Source organism: Petaurus breviceps, unplaced genomic scaffold (assembly GCF_028583685.1).
Source record: "Petaurus breviceps papuanus isolate PSGF00001 unplaced genomic scaffold, PetGlider_PUasm1.0 689, whole genome shotgun sequence".
Lineage (NCBI taxonomy): Eukaryota > Metazoa > Chordata > Mammalia > Diprotodontia > Petauridae > Petaurus > Petaurus breviceps.
In genome coordinates this window covers 2,966,519-2,973,007 of record NW_027186458.1, presented here as the reverse complement: position 1 = coordinate 2,973,007, position 6,489 = coordinate 2,966,519, and the positions used below count along the sequence as shown (strand labels likewise).

The 6,489-nt window shown below is 42.9% G+C and overlaps 1 protein-coding gene across 3 annotated transcripts in view; it reads left to right on the top strand.

The window, feature by feature from the left end:
* Positions 1–921, top strand: part of SPRY1 (sprouty RTK signaling antagonist 1) — an 8,412-nt gene extending 7,491 nt beyond the window's left edge. For all 3 annotated transcript variants that reach the window (XM_069104862.1, XM_069104863.1, XM_069104861.1), the window contains one exon: positions 1–921. This exon is cut by the window's left edge and continues 1,358 nt beyond it. The gene's annotated coding sequence lies outside the window, so the exon portion shown is untranslated.
* Positions 922–6,489: the final 5,568 nt, after the last annotated feature.

Here is a 6,489-nt window from a genome sequence, read left to right as displayed (position 1 = left end):
TGTGTGTGTGTGTGTGTGTGTGTGTGTGTGTGTGTGTGTGTGTGTGTCGGTTTCCTTGTGGTGGAGTGCTAAAAGAATAATCAATTTAATTTCTGGAGTAAGCTAGGGAATGAATGGAGTTCCCCTTAGAATTTTTTTTTTCGTGGGGTTTGAATCTTCCCTTGAGGGTGTAACCTTGTCTTCATGGTGCATAAAGTTTCTTCTCCACCTCTCTTCCCTTACCCCACCCTCCTTGCTTCTATACTCTCTTCTTCTCCTCCCTCCCTCCCACCCCCCAATTTTGGCATTGGCTTATTCCAGGGATTGCCAAGGGTATCCTTCCCTCCCCTCCCCCCATTTCTGATTTTCTTGATAATATAAATATTCTCCTTGGAGTCCTGTTAGCTGCTCAAGGCCCCCTCTTCGAGCCCTCCCTACTACACCCTTGTCATTCTTTCTTCCCCCTTTCAGTTTCTGCTGTCATTGAGGTCACTTTGATCGCTAACCTGGGTGGTATTTGTATCTGAGTTATCTTCTGGGTCCCGTGCCTGGCTCCCTTTCTTCTGCACCCACCCTGCCCCCAGTCTCCATCTTAGAGCTGCAGGCCCATCCAGCTGAGCCCTGCAGGTGAACAGAGGGATTTCCGACCTGCCTCAGGCCAGCATTGCCTTAGCCTCATGTGGCCATGTCTTGTATATTGTATGTATAAATCACAAAGTTGAATTCTGACTATTTTTAAGACAAAAGTCTGTTAAACTTTTTTATTGTAAAGAATATTTATTATGTGAATCTCTATTATTTTATGATATTTATTGCAAAGGACTGTTGAAATGTACTCATGTCTGAATATAACAAAAATAGCAGTACCTAACGAAAACTAAGGGTGATGCAAAGAAAGTACCTATGTTAACTATAATGCAGAAAATATATTAATTAATGAAAGGGTCTCTTCATTTCTTTACTGAGCAGCCTGTGTGATTAGTGACGTCTTTGCCAAAGTGCTCTGTTGGTTTCATTCCTGCCCCAGTCCTTACCTCTCTTTGTCCATGTGGAATTCATTGATAGTCACAAACTGGGATGCAGGTGCCTCAGATGACATATTGACTATTGCATGAAAAGTGTTTAAATCCAGATTTTTCAAATCAAATCACATCTCAAATGCTTGCTATTCAAAACAGCCTCCTTGTTAAGTGATTTATTTTTTATTATAATTTTTGTAAATTAAAGATTCCTGGCAATTGAATAGTCACAAAGTACTCTAGCTATGTAGTAAATTTTAAGGGAGGAGAATTGTTTTATAGACTCAAAACTATAGTCTTCCAGCCCAGTTACCTCATTTTACAGATGAGGAAGCTGAGGATCAGAGAGCCTCTGACTTTCCCAGGATCACACAGATGGTAAATTGCAGAACCACCATTTGCCTCAAAGTCCATTGCTTGCATTTGTTGGACATGTTGTAATGGGGATTCCTTTCACGTATGGGTTGGTGCATGACTGCTAAGTTTTCCTTCCAACTCTCAAATCCTGCAGTTCTGTTTTTAGCCAATACGACCCTTTTCCCTTTGAGCAGATACAAACGTTTCCTTCCAGGAGGTATTGAGGGCTGGGTATAGAATCCAGCAGACCTCGGTTTGGATTTTCTCCTGACCCTCAGCAAGGCACTTAACCTCTAGGGACTTCAGATCCAATAGCTGGGGCTCAATTAGTGAAGAGTTTTAGAAAAAGAAAGTAATCCAAATTGTACCAGCTCCCAATTATATAGAGCGCTATCAGTTTCGAAAAGTACTCAGTGGTAGAGAAAACCCCTGAGAGGCAGTTACGGGTGTCACTTTGCACAGGAGGAAGCCAGCAAGACTCAGCGTCACAGAGGTAGGATGTGTCTGAGGTAGGATTCAAACTCAGGTCCCCTGACTCCAATTCTCCTGCTTGATCCAACAACACTCGCTACTGTGTCATAGCAGAGATTTATTTTGTATCCTTTCCCAGACGTTTAATGTAGCTTCTTTAGAGTGTCAGTATAGATCCTTGAACCCTCAGAGGCAGCCTGACAACTTCTGAAGTTACTCAAGGTCACGAAAGAAGGAAGTGGCCGGGCCAGTATTAGGACCCAGTCCTTTGACTCCCCAGTTCCATTATCTTCACTCTCAGTCTCTACCCTTCTACTTCCCTCTGGTGACAGAACAGTTCTTTTCCTTTTCTATAAACAAGCTTGGCATCTGTGTTGGAGTCAGGAAGACCTGGGTTCATTTTCTATCTTTGGCACGTAATAAATGTTGCATATTATATAACAATTATAGCAACAGGCAAATCACTTGCGCTCTCTCAAGGTGCCTGCCTGGAAATTCTCTAAGCATTAGAAATTGATGATCTGCATCAGTGAAGGGCATTTCCATGCCTGGAGATACTTAGAGGAAATCACAGACCCAGGCCCCTAAGTTGTCTTTGAATGACACACCGAATGGCACACTGGGGCTGCTGCTAGAAATTCCTGTTAATGAATGCTGCAGATACTGTTCACTGGCCTTAGAACATGATATCGAGGTTTTCTCTATTCTCTGAAAATTCTCTCTTCTCATCCTGGAGATGCTTTTGAAATGTTCAGGAGATGGGTTTCAGGGGGGTTAGAGCTGGAAGTGACTTTAGGGGGTCCTCTGAGTTCCTGTCCTCTTTTTCCAGACTAGGAAACAGAGGCATAGAGAGAAGAACCTTGCCCAAGATGTCCCAGGGGCAAGGCTGGTTTTGAATTTGGGTCTTCGGGCTAGCTCCAGGATTTAGGCAATAGTTTGAAAGCACAGATCTTGAGGTTTCCTTTAAAAGTTTAGAGTTATAAGGGGAGAAGCTTAGATTTGAGCTTTGTCTGGAGGCAAGACAAACAGATGCCAATGAACCTTCTGCTATGGACTGCCTGTGTGACCTTGGGCAAGTCTCTTCCCTTTTTGGGGGTCTGTTTCTTCATCTAGGAGTAGATGAAGGCAAAGGGGGACTCCCTTCCCCCCAAAACAATGTCTTTCTGAGTTCTTGAGCTTGACATTGCATCATCACTAATGAGCTCCATTTTTCAAAATGCTGAGGCTCAGATCTGGCCAAGGTCACATAGCTATAAAATAGAAGAGTAAGGATTCAAACATAGGCTCTCTTGACTCCTTGATTGCCTGACCGCTGCTCCTTGGATGGCCCCATATTGCCTCTTGTCCTCGAGCTTAGTTTAATGACTGTCAGATAAAACACCACATCCCCCTAAGCTCTGGCAACTGTTTTTCCTTTTCTTCTTAAAATGATACCATTTACTTTTATTTTTCGGGGCTGGGCCAGTGCTTTCTTTGGTTCCTGTGGAGACACTCTCTTCACCCACTCGAGTCATAGAGTGGAAGTGATTGCTTAGTACCATATGACCAGTAGGTATCAGAAGCAGAACTCAAACCCTTCTTCTTTACTATAAGACCACTACAAGCACTTTATTGTAAGTGCCTACTATTTATTTAACTCAGTTCTGGGGGAAAAATCAGGGATTTGGGGGGATTTTTTTCTTAATTGAAGAGTTTTTAAAATTTCTTTTCTCTCTTCTCCCATCCTCTCTTATTTTCAGCAAAATTCCATTCCAATTTCTAGTAAAACTAATGGGTACTGCATGCAGAGCCAATGTGGCATCATACATTATCGATTGCTAGACCTGAGTTCAAATACAGCCTCTGAAGTGACCTTTAGTGAGTTGCCCTTGGTGCCTCTGTTTCATCACCTATAAAATGGGAATAATATAGCTACTCCTTTCCATGGGAGATATACAGGAGATAATACTGGATTTATTTATCAAACATGTAATGCTAATAGCCTTCAGTATGAATCAGTATGGTCTAGTGAACAGGAAGCTGGCCTTGGAGGCAGGAAGACCTAGGTTCAAGTCCTGCCCCTAATACATTCTTACTGTGTGATTAAGGGCAAGCAACTTCATCTCTCTGTTCTAGGCAACGAAGATGATGAGTGGCAGAGATGTATTAGTGGAGGGAATTTCCTCATCCGGGAGTTCTTGTTACTAGTGAAATCACACATCCCATCCCCATCTCTTTATTAATACAACAGAAGGATACTCCTTTTTATTTCCATGAAGAATGGAAAATGTTTATGAGTTTATCTTGCCCCTTCCCCTCTCTATTGATTTTAACACTGTTTCTTAAAAACTTCAAAGGGGAAAGCCCAAATAGACCTTTTTCTGAAGGACTGGGAGTGGGGAGGGGAGGGGAGGAGGGATGTGGAGGGGATGGTAGGTGGGGAGAAGAGGGGGGATGGGGAGGGGAGGGAGGTGGGGAGATTGCCTTTTCAAACATCTCCTCCTTTAAACTTGGTCCTTATTAGAATCACCAGCTGGCTACACAGGCAGAATGTTTGCTTTCCATCTTATGGTTTTTCCTTTCAGTCTTTGTTATTCATTTCATAATCTACATTAGTTTACACTACAATGCCCACTAGTGTGGATGGAAGGGAAGGAAATAAGCATTTTTTTGATCACCTACTATGTGCTAGGCTCTGTGCCCAAAGCTTTACAAATCGTTCATTTGATCCTTACAACAACCTTGGAAAGTAGGAGCCATTTTTATCCCCATTTTACAGTTGAGGAGTCTGAGGCTTAAGAGGTTAAGTGACTTCACCAGGGTCATACAACCAGCAAGTGTCCGAGGCTGGATTTGAACTCAGGTTTTTCAGACTCCAGACCTAGATCTCTATCCATTGTGACACCTAGCTTTAGAGGTCACCAGTAAGGGGAGTTACAGAATGTTGGGTCTGAAAGCTGCCCTTGGAGGATGACAGTAGCTAGTGGAGGTTTTCCTATGTTAACTCCTAGAGGTCACCTTAGGGGGGGATTGGAGAGAGGATTTAGAATTAGAGTTGGGTTTGAATCTCACCCACCATTTTATGACCTTGGGTGAGTTGGTCCAAGCTTCTCATTCTTGATGACCCCAATCTTCCCAGTGTAACAGGTAAGAAAAATCGACTTAGGGGAAGTTGTGATTTGTTTAAATTCACAGGGCTAGTTAGAGGAAGAGCTCAGACTAGAACCCAGGTGGGCCTCCCAAACTGAGGACACACCCCAAGGGGGTGTTAGGACAGCTAGGTGACACTGTCAGAGTGCAGGGTCAGGAATCAATCTGAGTTCAAGGTTGACTTTAGACACTAGCTGTGAGACCTTGGGGAAGTCACTTCATCTGTCTGCCTGTTTCCTCACTTGTAAAATAGGGATAATGATAGCAGCTACCTCCCAGCAGAATTCTGAGGATTGGAGGAGATAATATTCATGAAGAACTTAGCAGACAGCCAGTAAGAGCACTGGCTCCAGAGCCGGGATGACCCAGGATCGAATCCGGGCTCAGACACTTAGCTCAGCCAGTGAGAGCACCGGCTCCAGTGTTGGGATGACCCAGGATCGAATCCGGGCTCAGACACTTAGCACCCACCCAGAAATAACTAGCTGTGTAACCTTGAGCAAGTTACTTACCCCCAAGTGCTTAAAATAAAAGAGCTTAGCAGAGTGCCTGGCACATCTTCTTGTTAATCCTTCATTAATTAATTATCAATTACTGCTCATTCCCTGCCCTAAGCTGTACTAGCTCTTCATACCCTCAATCAAGAAGTGTTTATCAAGCCTGTTGTCCTTTCATGGAAATACTATGCATGTCCCTAAATCTGGAATCATGTTGCTTCTCTGATGACCTTATCCTTAGAGGTGAAAGGGTCCCCAGGGCCATGTCTTCCCAACCATCTCATTTTACAGATGAGGAAACTGAGGCCTAGAGAGATTAATGACCTGCCCAAGATCACACAGGTAAGAAGCTTCCTTTGACTGAAAGGGAATATAAGAAGCATCTATTTACTTAGAAGCATTTGTGAATAATTTAACATTGTATTGACTATTAAAATAAGTAATAATTTAATGTGGAAACTTGAAGTCCCTTCAGAAGCTAAGTGAAGATGTTCCTTTAGCTAATTGAATAAGTCAATTCAGTAAAATTCAATTCAATAAACATTTATATGCATGTGCACACACATATTGTATATGTGTATGTGTACACACATATGTGCACACACGTATCACACATGTCAGTGTATGTGCACACACATAGGTGTATGTGTGTGTGTGTGTGTGTGTGTGTGTGTGTAGTTTCCAAGAGTCTCAGTGCTGTTTGTGCACTAAGATATATATCTATAGGTTGGGGGTACTCAGAATTATCTCAGTTGAGGAATGAGCACACAGACATATGATATCATGGAGAGTAGAACAATTTGATAAACCGAGTGCTGTGGGCAATGAGCCCTAGACAATTTTTCACTTGTGACATATCCCAGCTGTTTGAGCCACAGTGTAGGATAGAGGGAAAGGAAACATAGTGTTACTTAGGGATACAGAAAAAACCCCCAAACCCCAACACCCAAACAAACAAAAAAACCCAGCACCCAAACCCCAACACCCAAACAAACAAACAAAAAAACCCAGCACCCAAACCCCCAAACCCCAACACC